This window comes from Ovis aries, chromosome 20 (genome assembly GCF_016772045.2).
Source record: "Ovis aries strain OAR_USU_Benz2616 breed Rambouillet chromosome 20, ARS-UI_Ramb_v3.0, whole genome shotgun sequence".
In the NCBI taxonomy this organism is placed as follows: domain Eukaryota; kingdom Metazoa; phylum Chordata; class Mammalia; order Artiodactyla; family Bovidae; genus Ovis; species Ovis aries.
Window position 1 is genome coordinate 9,614,159 of NC_056073.1, and position 16,143 is coordinate 9,630,301.

A 16,143-nucleotide genomic window follows, 5' to 3' on the forward strand; every position below is an offset into this window, starting at 1 on the left:
CGACTCCCATGTAACCTCGTTAAGGTCTAGAAAGACAACAGTGGGGACTTCCCTGACTGTCCAATGGTTAAGATGCTGTGCTTCCAGTTCAGGGGCCGCAGGTTCAGCCCCTGATCAGGGAACTCAGACAGCAAGGCCCGAAAGCAAAGCAAACACTGTCAGACTCAAAGCCCCAGCCCCGCCTGCCCCTTACCGAACCACTGCCCTGATCGGGTCCTCACTTCCTTCCATCTTTTTCAGCCTGAGGATGCCTTCCTAAACACCATGGGGGCAGTTCTGCCTGTTTTAGAGTGTTGTACAAATGGAATTACTTATTAATCTGAATGAAACCGAATTTGTCAGGCTTTTCACTTAAGGTTGGTGCTTTCGTGTCAGGAAAAGTAATCTGTCAACCCCGAGGCTTTCAGCCTCAAACTTTTCTTTCACCTTCTATCATCTCTCGTAATCTTTAATGTTCTGCCCTCCATATGATGACAGCTCACCCGAGATTATTTGTTTATGGTGTGTGGTCAGGATCAAGTTTCACTTTTTCCCCATGTGAACCCTCAATCCATTTACTGAAAAAGCTCATCTTTCCCTGCGCTCCTATTGCCGCATAAATCATGACTCCTGTCCTTCTCTGTGTCAGTCTCCCATCTGCTTCAGTCCGTCCATGCTGGCACAAGTACCACCCTCTCCTAATCACTGTACTTTATCAAGTTTTGCTCTCCAGTTGAGTAATAGTCCCATGTTGGGTTGTTTTGTTTTTTATTTACATACATATTTCATTTGCATACGTATTGTAGAATCAACCTGTCACATTCTACCGAAAAAATAACCCATGAAGATTTTGATTTGATTGTATCACATTCATATCTTCTAATCCTTTTTTCAAAAATGTACACATATTAAGAAGAGATTTAAGATGGGGGAGACCTAACAAAATTTGCTTTTTTTTTCCAGCTTTATTGAGACATAATTGACATACAACACTGTGTATGTTAAAGGTATACAATGCGATGATTTGATACACTTATAAATTGCAAAATGATTGCTACCATAGCATTAGCTAACATTCCATCCTGTCTCATAATTACCATTTCTTTTGTGTGGTAAGGACATTTAAGATCTCCTCTCTTAGCAATTTCAAGTATGTAATAGAGTATTATTAGCTATAATCACTGGAGAAGGCAGTGGCGCCCCACTCCAGTGCTCTTGCCTGGAAAATCCCATGGACGGAGGAGCCTGGTGGGCTGCAGTCCATGGGGTCGCTAAGAGTCGGACACGACTGAGCGACTTCACTTTCACTTTTCACTTTCATGCCTTGGAGAAGGACATGGCAACCCACTCCAGTGTTCTTGCCCGGAGAATCCCAGGGACGGGGGAGCCTGGTGGGCTGCCGTCTATGGGGTCGCACAGAGTCGGACACGACTGAAGCAACTTAGCAGCAGCAGCAGCAGCAGCAGCTATAATCACCATGCTGTATTTTGTACCCCCAGAACTTATTAATCTTATAACTGAAAGTTTGTATCCTGGAAGTTTGCCTTCCAATCTTTGAATGTGGTGTGTGTGTGTGTGTGTGTGTGTACATGTGTACTCATTGTACACGCATGCATACATTTATTCAGTTAGTTAAATTTTTTCTCATTGAATTTATTCGTTGATAATTGTTGGGGGCTTCCCTGATGGCTCAGTGGTAAAGAAGCCCCCTGCCAAGGCAGGAAATGGGGTTCAATCTCTGGATTCGGAAGATCCCCTGGAGAAGGAAACGGCAACCCACTCCAGTATTTTTGCCTGGGAAATCCCATGGACAGAAGAGCCTGGCAGGCCGCAGTCCATGGGGTTGCAAAAGAGTCAGACACAGCTTAGTGACTAAAACAGCAATAACAACAGATAACGGCTATGTTTTCTAGTGCTTTGAAAAATCATTTGTCTATTTTTGGCTGCGCTGCGGTCTTCGTTGCTGCACATGGACTGTCCCTAGTTGCAGGGAGCAGGGGCGTCTCATCGCGGTGGCTTCCCTTGTGGAGCACAGGCACTCGGGCTTAGTTGCCCCAAGGCATGTAGAGTCTTCCCGGAGCATTGTTCCCTGCATTGGCAGGCAGATTCTTTACCACTGGATTACCAGGGCAGTCCTTAGTGCTGTTTTTAAAAATATCTGTTTACTTGGCTGCGTTGGGTCTTAGTCGCAGCACGTAGGGTCTTTGTTGCATCATCTTTCATTGCGACACACGGGCCGTCTAGTCGTGGCTCACAGGCCGTCTAGTCGTGGCTCACAGGCTTAGTTGTCTTATGGCCTGTGGGATCTTAATTCCCTGACCAGGGGTCGAACTCACATCCCCTGCATTGCAAGGCGGATTCTTAACCATTGGACCACAAAAGAAGTCCCCTTTAGAAGTCCCTTTTCGCTGCTTAAGTGTCTTATTTAAAATCCAGATCCTGTGGCTCAGCCTCTGAAGAGTCTGAGTGAGTAGTTCTGGGTGAGCGAGCCCATGTACACAGTTAAACCATCTGAAATTTCTTTTTTTTTAAATTTGGCTATGGTGAGAGGTGGCGGTTCTAACTCATTTTCTCCCTGGTGGCATCCCAGTGAGTCAGCAACACTTATTAAAGCACATTCTTCCCTCACCAAGTTGAAATCCTGCGTTGTCACATTTTAAATCAAATCTATCTTGGTATCTGTTCATGTGCTCTTCTGTTACACTGGATTTTTCATCATTGTCTTGATCAGTCTTGGAAAAGTCTTGATAGGAATCAGAGTTCTGGAAAAGCCCACTTTCCCCATGTCCTTAGCCAGACTTGAGGATAGTGAGCATCCCGTATTACTGGATACAACTGGCAAGGCATATACAATCCCAGCACACACAGGATTGTTTCTGCACGGTGTGGTTATATATGCGTCTCTGCATGACTTTTCTCCCTGACAGCCTTGCCAGCCACCCAGCCCCACCACAGCTCTGCTCCAGACTAATCTCATTGAATCCGTCATCCCTGTTTATGGTCTCTGCTCAGCCTCCTCCCTGCATCTAATCCTCGTCTGGCCGAGCTTTCCCTTCTCTCATCCTGTCTCCTGTTCCTTTACTAAAAACCCTTCATGAGCCTGTGCAAATTCAGACAGGGGAATCACCCTGGGATTTGTCTTCTGTGGACAATTCATCTCCTAGCTCTTCTGGAAAACCGAGTCCCCCTGAGGACACAGCTTTCCCAGCCACTAGCTCAAATGGTGACTGTCTTCTCTCTCTCGCTCCTCTTGCCATGGGGCCAAGAAGAGGTGGGGTCAGCGATCGACTCGTTCCATTTGCGACCCTTCCTTCTTCCTCCCGCCCCAAACTCTCAGCGTTAAATCTCATGTTATTTAACCGAACTGTTATTACAGAGCTACTGGCCCTTGGTCACTCCTGATTCCTTGAAGGGTTTAGCACCTAATTCACTGCACCTTCTCTTAAATACCACTCCAGGCATAACTTTTTTGAAGTATAATTGACCTGCTGCTGCTGCTAAGTCGCTTCAGTCGTGTCCGACTCTGTGCGACCCCATAGACGGCAGCCCACCAGGCTCCCCCGTCCCTGGGATTCTCTGGGCAAGAACACTGGAGTGGGTTGCCATGTCCTTCTCCAATGCATGAAAGTGAAAAGTGAAAGTGAAGTCGCTCAGTTGTGTCCGACTCTTCGCGACCCCATGGACTGCAGCCCACCAGGCTCCTCTGTCCATGGGATTTTCCAGGCAAGAGTGCTGGAGTGGGGTGCCACTGCCTTCTCCGATAATTGACCTACAGCACTGTATTAGTTCCTGGTGTGCAACTTAGTGCCTCAGTATGTCTGTGCATGACACAGGGCTCAGCACAGTAAGTTCCCATCTGTCACCTACGCAAGGATATTACGTAGTTATTGACTCCATTCCCCACGTGGTACATTTCATCCCTGTGACTCATTCATTTTGAAATTGGAAGTTTCTACGCATTAATTTCCTTCTCCTGTTTCACTCATTCCTCTCCGCTCACCCCTTTGGCAACCGTCTGTTCTCTGTATCTCTGACTGTTTCTATTTTGTTGTTTGTTCATTTATTTTTTAGATTCCACATGTAAGTAAAATAATACAGTGTCTTTTTCTGTCTGACTCAGTTCACTTAAGTGCAGTGTTCACTTAAGCATGATAACGCTGTAGGTCTATCCATGTTGTTTCCAAAGGCAAGATTTCATGATTTTTTTTTTTTCTGGTTGAGTCATATTCTGTTGTGTACTAGTAGCAGTGTTAGTCACTCAGTCGTGTCTGACTGTGTGTGACCCCGTGGACTGTAGCCCACCAGGCTCCTCTGTCCATGGAATTCTCTAGGCAAGAATACTGGAGTTGGTGGCCATTCCCTTCTCCAGGAGATCCTCTCAACCCAGGGATAGAAGCTGGGTCTCCTGCATTGCAGACAGATTCTTTACCTTCTGAGCCGCCAGGGAAGCCGCTACACACACGTGTATATACTGCATCTGGTTTGTCCACTCGTCTATCGATGGCCTTCCCAGGTGGCACATTTGCTAAAGAATCTGCCTGTAATGCAGGAGACACAAGAGGTGCGGGTTTGATCCCTGGGTCTTGAAGATCTGGAGAAGGGAATGGCAACTCACTCCAGTATTCTTGCCTGGATAAGCCGGTGGACAGAGGAGCCTGGCAGGCGATGGTCCATGTTGGGCACTTAGGTTTCTTTCATATCTTGGCTTTTGTAAATAATGCTGTAACAAGCACGGGGTGCATGTATCTTATCCAATAGGTGGTTTTGTTTTCCTAGAGAAAACACCTAGAAGTGGAACTGCTGGATTGTATGTTAGTTCTTTTGTTAATTTTTTTGAGGACGCTTCATGCTGTTTTCCATAGTGGTTGCACCAACTTACATTCTCACCAGCAGTACAGGAGGGTTCCCTTTCCTCCACACCCTCACTAACACTTGTTATGTTTTGTCTTTTTGATGATATCCGTTCCAACAGGTGATGTCTCATTGTGGTTTTGATTTGTATTTCCCCAACAATTAGTGCAGTGTCTTTTCATATACCTGTTGGCCATCTGTATGTCTTCCTTGGGAAAATTGTCTATGCAGCCCCTGCCCATTTATTTATTTGGCTGCACCAGGTTTTCGATCTTGCGGCACAAGGGGTCTTTAGTTGCGGCATGCGAACTCTTAGGTGCAGCATATGGGATCTATTTCCGGACCAGAGATAGAATCTGGGCCTCCTGCTTTGGAAGTGCAGTTGTCTTAGCCACTGGACTACCAGGGAAGCCCCACCCCTGCCCATTTCTCAATGGACTGTTTGTTCCAGCCACAACTCTTTACATGTTCAGTGTTCACATAGATGGTCCTCCCCCAGGTGCCTCAGTGCCCTGACTCCTCCCTACCTGTGACCTTGCCTTCACCTGGCCTCAGCCTTCTGCCGCACGGTCACACCTGAGGCTCTAATATTACCAATGCCAGGCCCCTCATTTGGGCTTGCTGTTGGCTGGCCCTGCCTGAGATCCAAGCTGGAGGCATCCTCTCTCCATTTAGCTCCCTACCCTCCCTGATTCTTCATCTCAGTTGCTTTGGGCACTGCCTTTGCCCGTTTCGTAGTTTTCAGTTTTCGTTATTTTCTCGTTTCCTCAGAGATGGTCTTTCTGTTCCTCGGTTCATCAATATGAGATCACACTGGGTTTGTGTGCCCCGGTTATCTGTTACTGTATAACTTCGTGGTGTAAAACAATAGATGGTTTATTTGGTCGTGATTTTGTGGGTCAGCAGTTTAGTTGAGCTCAGCTGGGCGATTCTTCTGCTGGTCTCTCCTGGGGGCAGTCATCTGGTGGCTCGGCTGGGGCTGGGTGAACGCCCCAAGACAGTCGGCCTGTGGGTGCTGGCTGTCTGTGGAGCCATGCGGTCTCTCATTCTCCAGGAGGACCATCCTGGCTTCTTTCCCTGGAAGTCTCAGGGCAGTGAGAGAGTGGACAGTCAGGGCTAGTGCAAGCTACAAAACTCCTGAGGACCTGGTCTCGGAACACCCACAAAATCACCGTTGCCATATTCTGTTGGTCACAGCACATTACAAGCCCAGGTGGCATTTAAGGGAATGGAGACATAGGTGTCCCCTTGACAGGAGTTGCAGTCAAGTCACACTTTGAAGGGGTTTACACACAGAGAGGGGAGGGACTGTCACTATTTTATTTTGCCATCTTTCCCAGTGTGTCAGCTGGTACAGCTGGGAGGGTACTGAGCAGTTTTCTTGTTTTTTTTTTTTTAATGTGGACCATTTTTTAAAAGTCTTTGTTGAATTTGTTATAATATTGCTTCCATTTTTAGCTGCAAGGCATATGAGATCTTAGCCCCCTGACCAGCGATTGAACCCACACCCCCTAATTTGGAAGATGAAGTCTAAACCACTGGACCACCAGAAAAGTCTCTGCTTGGTTGATTAACTAAAACCTGGACTCAGTGATTGACTCCATTCAGTGAGGTTGAGGTGCTAGCACATCCCTGAAATTATGTAGAAAGAGTCCCAACATGCAGGAGGGAAGAAATGTGAAATGGACTTGTCATGTGTGATGGGCACATCCCTGCCTCGCTGCATCCCCTGTGAAGTCCCAGAGGACACATCCCTCTGAGGGCACTAGGGATTCTGTATCAGTGTCCTCGGCCAGCTCTGTGCTGGCTGCTTCCCATAGGCCAGGAATACCAGGGGCCCACCCCTGAGACGGGCTCCCATATTTCAGTGGCAAAGCCGGAGTCCTGGAGCAGGAGGGGCTACAGGGCAGCGTTTAATCACCAGAAACATCATAGACATTAGAGAATGGCAATCAGAATGTTTTGATCTGTATGGATTTTGAGGGTGCCCAATTGACCATGGTGTCCCTAGGAATAAAATAGATGAACAGCCTATAAAATATTTCTTAATCTACAAAGCCAGAACCCTTAGTTCCCACAGTAATGGTCACAGTCCCCACCCAGTCTATGGACCTAAGGCAGTTCATAGCTGCAGAGCCCTTTAACTGACTTGAGGCTGAGGTCCCTCTGAGATGGGATCTTGCAAGCTCCTGTAAGCAAGCAATATATATCTTCCAAGCTTTCCTCCAAGGACCCTGCAGCCTTTTACTAGGATAGCTGTGTCTTGGGTAAAGGGACATTCTCAGCCTCTTTGGAGATCACTAGATACTGGTTTTGAATTATTGTTAATTCCTGGCAACCAAAAAGGCCAGTAGGGCCTCACGGTGCTCAGATGATAAATGGAATTTTGGCTAAAGTCTAAATCACAATGAGCCAAGCAGGATCACAGACCCATCCTGTGACTGTTTTCCTAGTTCTTGAATGAATACTTGGCCAGTGGTAGAATCTTCATAGTAACTCTTGGAACCATTGTATAAAGGCTATTTTGGCAGGAAGTACCACAAAGAAGAATCTCAGAATTGACCTTCCCTAACCAGGTAGTAGGAGAAGGCGATGGCAACCCACTCCAGTACTCTTGCCTGGCAAATCCCATGGATAGAGGAGCCTGGTAGGCTGCAGTCCATGGGGTGCTAGGAGTCGGACACGACTGAGCGACTTCACTTTCAGTTTTCACTTTCATGCATTGGAGAAGGAAATGGTGACCCACTCCGGTATTCTTGCCTGGAGGATTTCAGGGACAGGGGAGCCTGGTGGGCTGCCGTCTATGGGGTCGCTCAGAGTCGGACACGACTGAAGTGACTTAGCAGCAGCAACCAGGTAGTGAAGTAAAAGCAATTTTGCAACATGGGAAAGCAATGTGGATGATGCTGCCTGGTATACCCCCATTTATTATCTTACCTGTTTGGCTTGTACAAAAAAAGATGGCTTTAGGAGAGCATTTCTGTAATTCATTGTAAACATAATCGGATGGTGATTCCAATCACACCTGTTGTTCCAGATGCATTATCTTTTTTGGAACAAATTATTACGGCTGCATGTCCTCCTGGTTAGCACTATTGACCTGGCAAATGATATTTTCTCTGTAACAGCTTGCAAGTAGTACCGAAAGCAGTTTAAATCACTGACCAGGCCCAACAGTATATGTTTACAGTCTTCTTCAGGGCCATGTCAGCCCTCTAGCTCTCTCATAGCCTAGTGTGCAGAGGTTCTCATCATCCCAGTATCTCACAGAACATCATGGTCTTGATGATGCTCATTTGATAGGACCTGAGGAGCAAGGACTTTAGACACCTTAGTAAGGCCCAACCAAGCCAGAGGGTGGGAGACAAAGCCCGTGAAAATGCAGGGACTTGCCATCTCAACAGCCTTCCTGAGGGTACACAGTAGTTTGGTGCCAGTTGGGTTATTTCCTTACAGGTGAGTGTGGTACCTTCTACTGCCTCTGACCGAAAATGAGGCCCAATGCTTCACGGGTCTCTTTGGATTTCGAAGGTGTTATGGTTTGAATTGCATTTCCCAAGAAGATATGTTGACATTCTAACCCCCTGTGTCTCAGACGTGACCTCATTTAGAAATAGAGTTTTGGCAGATGTAATCAAGTTAGGATGAGGTCATTAGGGTGGACTCTAATCTAACATGACTGGTGTTCTTGTAAGAAGAGGCCAAGGTCACATGAAGACACAGACACACAGGGAGAAGGCCAGGTTTGGGTGGAGGCAGAGATCATAGTAATGTGTCTACAACTCGAGGAACACTGAGAACTTCTTGGAACAACTGGAAGCTGAGAGGTGGAATGTCATGTGATAAGTTCTCACCTAGACCCTTTGAGAGAGTGTGGCCCCGTGACACCTTAATACCAGACTTCCAGCCTCTAGAACTATGAGAAAATTAATTTCTGTCTTTTTGAAATTTGTTTATTTATTTGGCTGCGCCAGGTCTCAGTTGTAGCACACGGGGTCTTCAATCTTTGTTGCGGCATGCAGGATCAAGTTTGCTGACCGGGGAGTGAACCTAGGTCCCTTGCATTGGGAGCTCAGAGTTATAGCCCATTGGATTCCCAGGGAAGTCGCCTTTCTGCAGTTTTAAGCCATCTGTGTTTGTGGGAACCTGTTACAGCAGTCCTGGGAAGTGAATACAAGGAGCGATGCCCATCACAGGGAGGGTACAACCCAGATCCATTCACTGAGTTTCGAGCAGGGTCCAGGGAGAGGCGGGCTCTGTAGCGGGCTCAGGCTCTAGTGCAAACGGCTCCATCACTTGGGCCTTTTATGATCCAACCGAGGAAGCCCTGATGGGGAATCACAGCACACACATGTAAGTTTGCTGAGCAATTCCATTCTGTGTTGTGCAGAGAACTACTTTCCTTTTGATTTAGCTGCACGCTTGCTGGGACCTGGTGGAGACCGAATGTCTGGGGATGAGACATCAAGTGGCTGTTTGTTCTGAGGTGCCTGTTAGGTACCGGGAGTCATCTGACCCATCAAGTCACAAGAGAGACAACATCTTGAAATATGGGGTTCGTCTTATAGGATGACCTTTTGAAGAAGCACCCAGAATATACAGACCTGGAAATCAAACGGTGAAAATGTACATGGTTCCTTTCATAAGCATGTCTGTCTATAGATGGCTCCTGTTCTGCCATTCTGAGCTCTGCTGGTTTAAAGGTCATGATTCCCAGTAGAGAAATTTCTTCCGCCATGGGATATGACGTGGATATCATTGACCTGGAAGCTGAGACTGCTTCCTGGTCAGTTGGGGTTCCTCATGTCACTGAGCCAACAGGTAAACGAAGGGGTTACTCTACTTGCTGGAATGACTGAACCTGGTGACTAAGGGAAAAGGGGGCTGCTACTACACAGTGACGTCAGACATCTAGAATCAGGGATGTTTTCCGGGGTGCCTCTTAGTGCTTCACATTTCCAAGTAAAAGTGAATGGAAAACAATAGCAACCAACAAAAGACACTGAGAACTCATACCCTTCATATTAAATAAAGGGCTACCCCACCACATAAATAATTCAACCAGCTAAGGTGCTAGCTGAAGGAAGAAGGAACACAGGATGGGGAATGGAAGAAAGAAACTATTGACATCAAGTACAGTCTTGTAGTGAATTACCAGAATGAGAATAGGCTAGCTAGGTACACTTTCTTACTTATTCTATACACACATACACACTCACACTCACACACACACACACACACACACACACACACACAGCTAGTTTCCTAGTGCTGCCGTAACAAAGGCACAGGGTGAGTATCTTAAAAACAACAGAAATTTATTTTCTGACAGTTCAGGAGGTGGAGTCTGAAATCAAGGTGTGGTCAGGATCATGCTCTCTTCACTGGCGCAAGGGAATACTTTTTTGTTGCCTCTTTTTCAGTTTCTGGTGGTTTCTTGGCTTGTATACACATCACCCTAATCTCTGCCTCTGAGAACATGCTGTTCTTTCTGGGTCCGTATCTTCACATGTCATTTGCCACTTCCTGTAGGAACACTAGTCAGATTAGATTAGGGTCCACCCTAATGACCTCATCTAGACTTTTCAGTTTCATGCATTGGAGAAGGAAATGCAACCCACTCCAGTGTTCTTGCCTGGAGAATCCCAGGGACGGCGGAGCCTGGTGGGCTGCCGTCTATGGGGTTGCACAGAGTCGGACACGACTGAAGCGACTTAGCAGCAGCAGCAGACTTTATTACATCTGCAAAGACCCTATCTCTAAATGAGGTCACATTCTGAGGTACTGAGGGTCAGGACATTAGCCCATCCTTTCGGGAGACCCAACTCTCCCTATAAGACACACACACACATGCACGTGTGTGAAGTTGCTCAGTCGTGTCTGACCCTTTGCAACCCTATGGACCATAGCCCGTCAGGCTCCTCTGTCCATGGGATTCTCTAGGCAAGAATACTGGAGTGGATTGCCATGCCCTCCTCCAGGGGATCTTCCCGATCCAGGAATGGAACCCACTTCTCTTTTATCTCCTGCGTTGGAGGCGGGTTCTTTACCACTAGTGCCACCTGGGAAGCTACTGCCCCCACACCCCGCCCCCATACAAACACATATACATATAAAAGAAATATATATATATAATATAGCTTTATATTATCAGCATCAATGTAGTTATTAACATCGTTTAGCGATGGCTGTACAGACTTAGTGCATCCCCTTTTGGGGAAAGGCTGAGAATATCTTCATTTATTTGAAGGATAGTTGGATCTAGCTTGTTAGGCAGAAGCATCAATTTGTTTTGTGGGAATATGGAAGTTCAAATGTAGGTGGCAGGGTGGAACTGGATGCTGAGGAGCCAGGGGGTGGCTTGGATGGATTGCTACTGTCTTTTCGCTCCAAATCGACCCTTTTGTGCTCTGCTCTGAAGTGCTGGAGCTGGAACTCGGCGGCGTTTCTCCTGCTAGATAGCGTCCTGCGGGCTTCTGCCAGCAGGGGGCGCTAGAGGGAAGACCAGGCGGCCAGAGCTGAGACGTGCCCGGTGCTTGCTGGGCTTGCGCAGTATTTCACCAGCAATGCGCGCATGTCACACCGGGCAGCAAAGGTTGGCTTCCGCCTCCAGCTTGATGTGGGGGTCCAGGCTTCAGCCTCCCCGCAGTCTCCCGATACACTCACATGATGCCACAGCATCTCTCCTTGGGGGTGGAGCCCAGTACCAGCCCTTCCTCGGAGCAGTTGGGATGGTAGCAGCCGCTGGATCCCACCTCTTTTCCGAGGTCCAGAACTCACCTCCAAGCTGCTGCTGCTGCTAAGTCACTTCAGTCAGTCCTGTCCGACTCTGTGCGACCCCATAGACGGCAGCCCACCAGGCTCCGCCGTCCCTGGAGGCCTCCCCTTTAGCGACTTTTCATCATTCCCCCAGCGCTTCAGGTGGGAGTTGCTTCTTGGGGTAGCGTATATCTTGGTTCGACCTCAGTGTCCTCTTTTTGTTTTTTGAGTCCTCCAGCCCCTGTTTAATCACTGTCCTATCTCACATTCTGTTAAAATAACCAGTATGAAACCTGTTTTCTTTTATTTGTTTATTTGGCTGTTTTAGTCCTTTGTTGCAGCAGGCAGGATTTAGTTCCCTGACCAGGGACTGAACCCAGGGCCTCTGCATTGGGAGCATGGAGTCTTAGCCATTGGGTCACCAAGGAAATCTCTGGAACCTCTTGTCTTGACTGGACCCTGACTGATACAGATGATTTCCAGACAAGGGGGAACACATCAACTTTATTAAAATCAGAAGTCAAAGACTCTGTTTTATAAATTTTTGCATACCCATAAGACTGAATGCTGGCTGAATGGCATCACCGACTCAATGGACATGGGTTTGGGTGGACTCCAGGAGCTGGTGATGGACAGGGAGGCCTGGCATGCTGCAGTTCATGGGGTCGCAAAGACTCAAGACATGACTGAGCGACTGAACTGAAGACTGAATGCTGAGTTATATAAATTTTCAGTAAAGGGTTGAGTCATGTGTATTGAATGAATCAATGTGCCCATGAAAGATATCCATATCCTAATCCATGGAGCCTGAGGGTGGGGGTGGGAGGATCTTTGCAGATGTGATTAAGAATGTTGAGATGAGGTAACTATCCTACGTTATCCAAGTGGTCCCTGAAAGCACACACATGTAATCTTCTTACAAGAGGGATGCTGAGGAAGTTTGATAGAGAAAATGGTTATGTGAAGATGGAGCTAAGGGAGATTTTAAGATGCTGGCCTGAAAGATGAGGGTGATGTGGCTATAAGCCCAAGGGCTGCTGGCAGCCAGCCACTGGATGCAGCGTGGAGCAGGTTCTCCTCTAGGGCCTCTAGACGTGGGAAGGAGTAAGTTTCTGTTGTTTTAAGCCATCAAGTTTGTGATAATTTTTTACAGCAGCCACAGGAATGTAATACATGAATACTGGATTGGATTAACTTGACATGGGAGGGACCTCCCTGGTGGCCCAGTGACTAAGACTATGGGCTCCCAATACCAGGGGCCCAGGTTCAATCCCTGGTCAGGGAACTAGATCCCACAGGCTGCAATGGAGATGGAAGATTTCATATGCTGCGACTAAGAACTGGTGCAGCCAGATAAAAAAGTATTAAAAAATTGATTTGGGAGACGGCTTTCCTAAGGAAATTAGTTCTTCTGGTGTCATATCCACATGGCTTAACCAGCCGGGTCAGTGTCCTGTCTGCTTTGGGTCTGCTGTGGGGGAGGGTCCCTTATTTTCAACCCTCTGATTTATTTCACCTACCCACTACCTAAAAGGATTTAAGGTAGATTATAGTAAAAGACAACTCATTCACTCATCCATTTATTCAATCTTATACTCATTTAAGGGGAGGGCATGGCAGCCCACTCCAATATTCTTGCCTGGAGAATTCCATGGATGGCTACAGTCCATAGGGTCTCACAGACTTGGACATGACTGAAGCGACTTAACACACACACACAAACTCATTTAAAATATTCTACACACCAAATTAACATACCCAGCACTGTCTTTTAATTTGATAAAGATGCTCCTTAAGATCCAGGGTCAAGATATTAAAAAATTATGAAACTAAAATGAACCTAAGAAACTCAGTATTTGGGCTCAGCATGACTAAGAAACTAGGTTTTAGGTCAAACACCAGCCTGCCTATGTTCTAGCCCCCTAGTCCGCTACTGTGACCCACTGAGTAGGCTTGTTGTCCACTGTGCAGAAAGACTGAACATTGAGACAATGGTCTTCTGCAGAGAGAAAAAGCTTTATATGGCGGAGCAGCCAAGCAAGGAGGCAGGAGGCAGAGCTCAGATCTGTCTCTCCGGTCTGGGGTTTGGTCAGACTTTCATGAGGTAGGGGAGGAGGGTTGATCTAGGGAAGTGCTGGTGGAGCAGGTTTTGATTGGTGGGCTTTGGAACTTGGTCATTTACAGTAAGGTGTGGTAAAGGGAGCTTCAGCATCTTCCTGGACAGCGACTCTTCGCTTCTGAAAGGGTTCCAGCGTTCAGGTTCCAGGCATGTCCTGGTCCTTTGATCCCGTTGAGGGGAGGTAACTGAGTTGGAATTTCCTCCTCTGCTCATGCACTGTTTGTGTGACTTGAGGTTTTATTCTGTTTTCTCTGAAAAACAGCCCATTATCTTGTTAGAAACGGGGCAGCAACAGTTTGGGCTGACTCTGGAGTTACTCTGCGTGTCTTGCTACTGGGCCTCAGTTTCTTTTAATAGCCTGGGTACCTGAATGACTGAATGGATGAAGGCTATTTAACCTGCTCAGTAGCGTTACATAACCCACAAAAGAACTTTCTGTTGTGTATGCTGCTGCTGCTAAGTCGCTTTAGTCGTGTCCGACTCTGTGTGACCCCATAGATGGCAGCCCGCCAGGCTCCCCCATCCCTGGGATTCTCCAGGCAAGAACACTGTAGTGGGGTACCATTGCCTTCTCCTACTGTGTATGACCCTTACATATTGTGGGGTTTGTTTGTTGTAGCAGTTGGCCTGTTCTAATTCATACAGCATTATCAGGGCAATATATTCCTCATTTATTGGGGATAGCGTGCCCTGCTGATTTCAGTGGAGGGCAAAAAAAGTGTGACTTATAAGAACATGTATTTGGTCTTCTTCCTGCTTCTGGCACAGAGCCCCTAAAATCCTTGGAATTTCCTAAATGATACAAGCAATGGGAGCTTTGTTTTTTTTCATGATAACATTTGGTCTTTTGTCTTTGGTTCGTAAAACAGCTTCAGAGCCATAAAGGCGAAAACAGTGTTTTGGTATTTATTCACGACAAACTTCTTTCAATCACAGCTGCTTTGTGTTAATGAGGTAGCTTTTGGAAAGCCCCAAAGGATGGGGGCTGGTTGCCAGGGGAACCAACCACTGATTAGAGGGCTGGAGCTTTCAGCCCCACCTCCTTGACTTCTGGGGAGGGGAGAGGAGATTGAGTTCAGTCATCAACGGCCAATGACCCAGTCAGTCATGCCTACATAATATAGCTTCCTTAAAACCCCCAAAAGGACAGGGATCAGAGACTTTCCGAGTTGCTGCTGGGAGAGTGGCCCGCTCTGAGGGAGCATGGAAACTCCACCCTCCTTCCCACATTCCTTACCCTCTGCATCTCTCCCATCTGGCTGTTCCTGAGTTATATATTTTTTTATAACACACTGATAATCTAGTAAGTAAATGTTTTCCCAAGTTCTGTGAGCCACTCTAGGAAATTAATTGAAACTGAGGAGGGAAATTTGTAATTCATTGGTCAGAAATGCAAGTGCCAGGGACTTCCCTGATGATCCAGTGGTTTAAGAATCTGCCTTGCAATGCAGGGGACACAGGTTTGATCCCTGGTCGGAGAATTAAGCTCCCACATGCTCTGGAGCAGCTACGCCTGTGCACTGCAACCAGGGAATTCGTGTGCTACAACTAGAGAGTCTCTGCACCACAATGAAAGATCCTGCATGATGCAACGAAGGCCTCATGCCACAACTAAGACCCGATGCAGCCAAATAAGGAGGTAAATAAATATTTTTTTTTTTTAAAGAAATGCAAGTAACAACCTGGACTATTTTTTTTAATTTTTGGCCACACCCTGTGACATGTTCCCCAACCAGAAATCAGACCTACTCCCCCACATTGCAAGGCGGAGTCTTAACCACTGGACCACCAGGAAAGTCCCCAGTCTGGACTTTTGATTGGCATCTGAACTGGGAGTAGGGGTGTCTTGTGGACTGAGTCCTTAACCTATGGGATCAGACGTAATCTCCAGGTAGTGTCAAAATTGAGTTAAACTGTGGGACACCTAGCTGATAGCACAGAATTGCTTGAACGTGTGAAAAACAACCACACACACACACACACACACACCTGGTGTCAGAAACAAGTTTGTAGTAGTGTGAAAAAATAGTAAGTACAAGAATCCCTTGTACTATTTTTTAGATCCTTGTATTCTTTTAAAGAAATGGAGTAGCCATCATAGTCAACAAAAGACTCCAAAATACAGTACTTGGATGCAATTTCAAAAATGACAGAATGATCTCTGTTCATTTCCAAGGCAAACCATTCAATATCACGGTAATCCGAGTCTATGCCCTGTCCAGTTAATGCTGAAGAAGCTGAAGTTGAACGGTTCTATGAAGACCTACAAGACCTTCTAGAACTAATACCCAAAAAAGATATTCTCTTCATTATAGGGGACTGGAATGCAAAAGTAGGAAGTCAAGAGCTACCCAGAGTAACAGGCAAATTTGGCCTTGGAGTACAAAATGAAGCAGGTCCAAGGCTAACAGAGTTTTGCCAAGAGAACACACTGG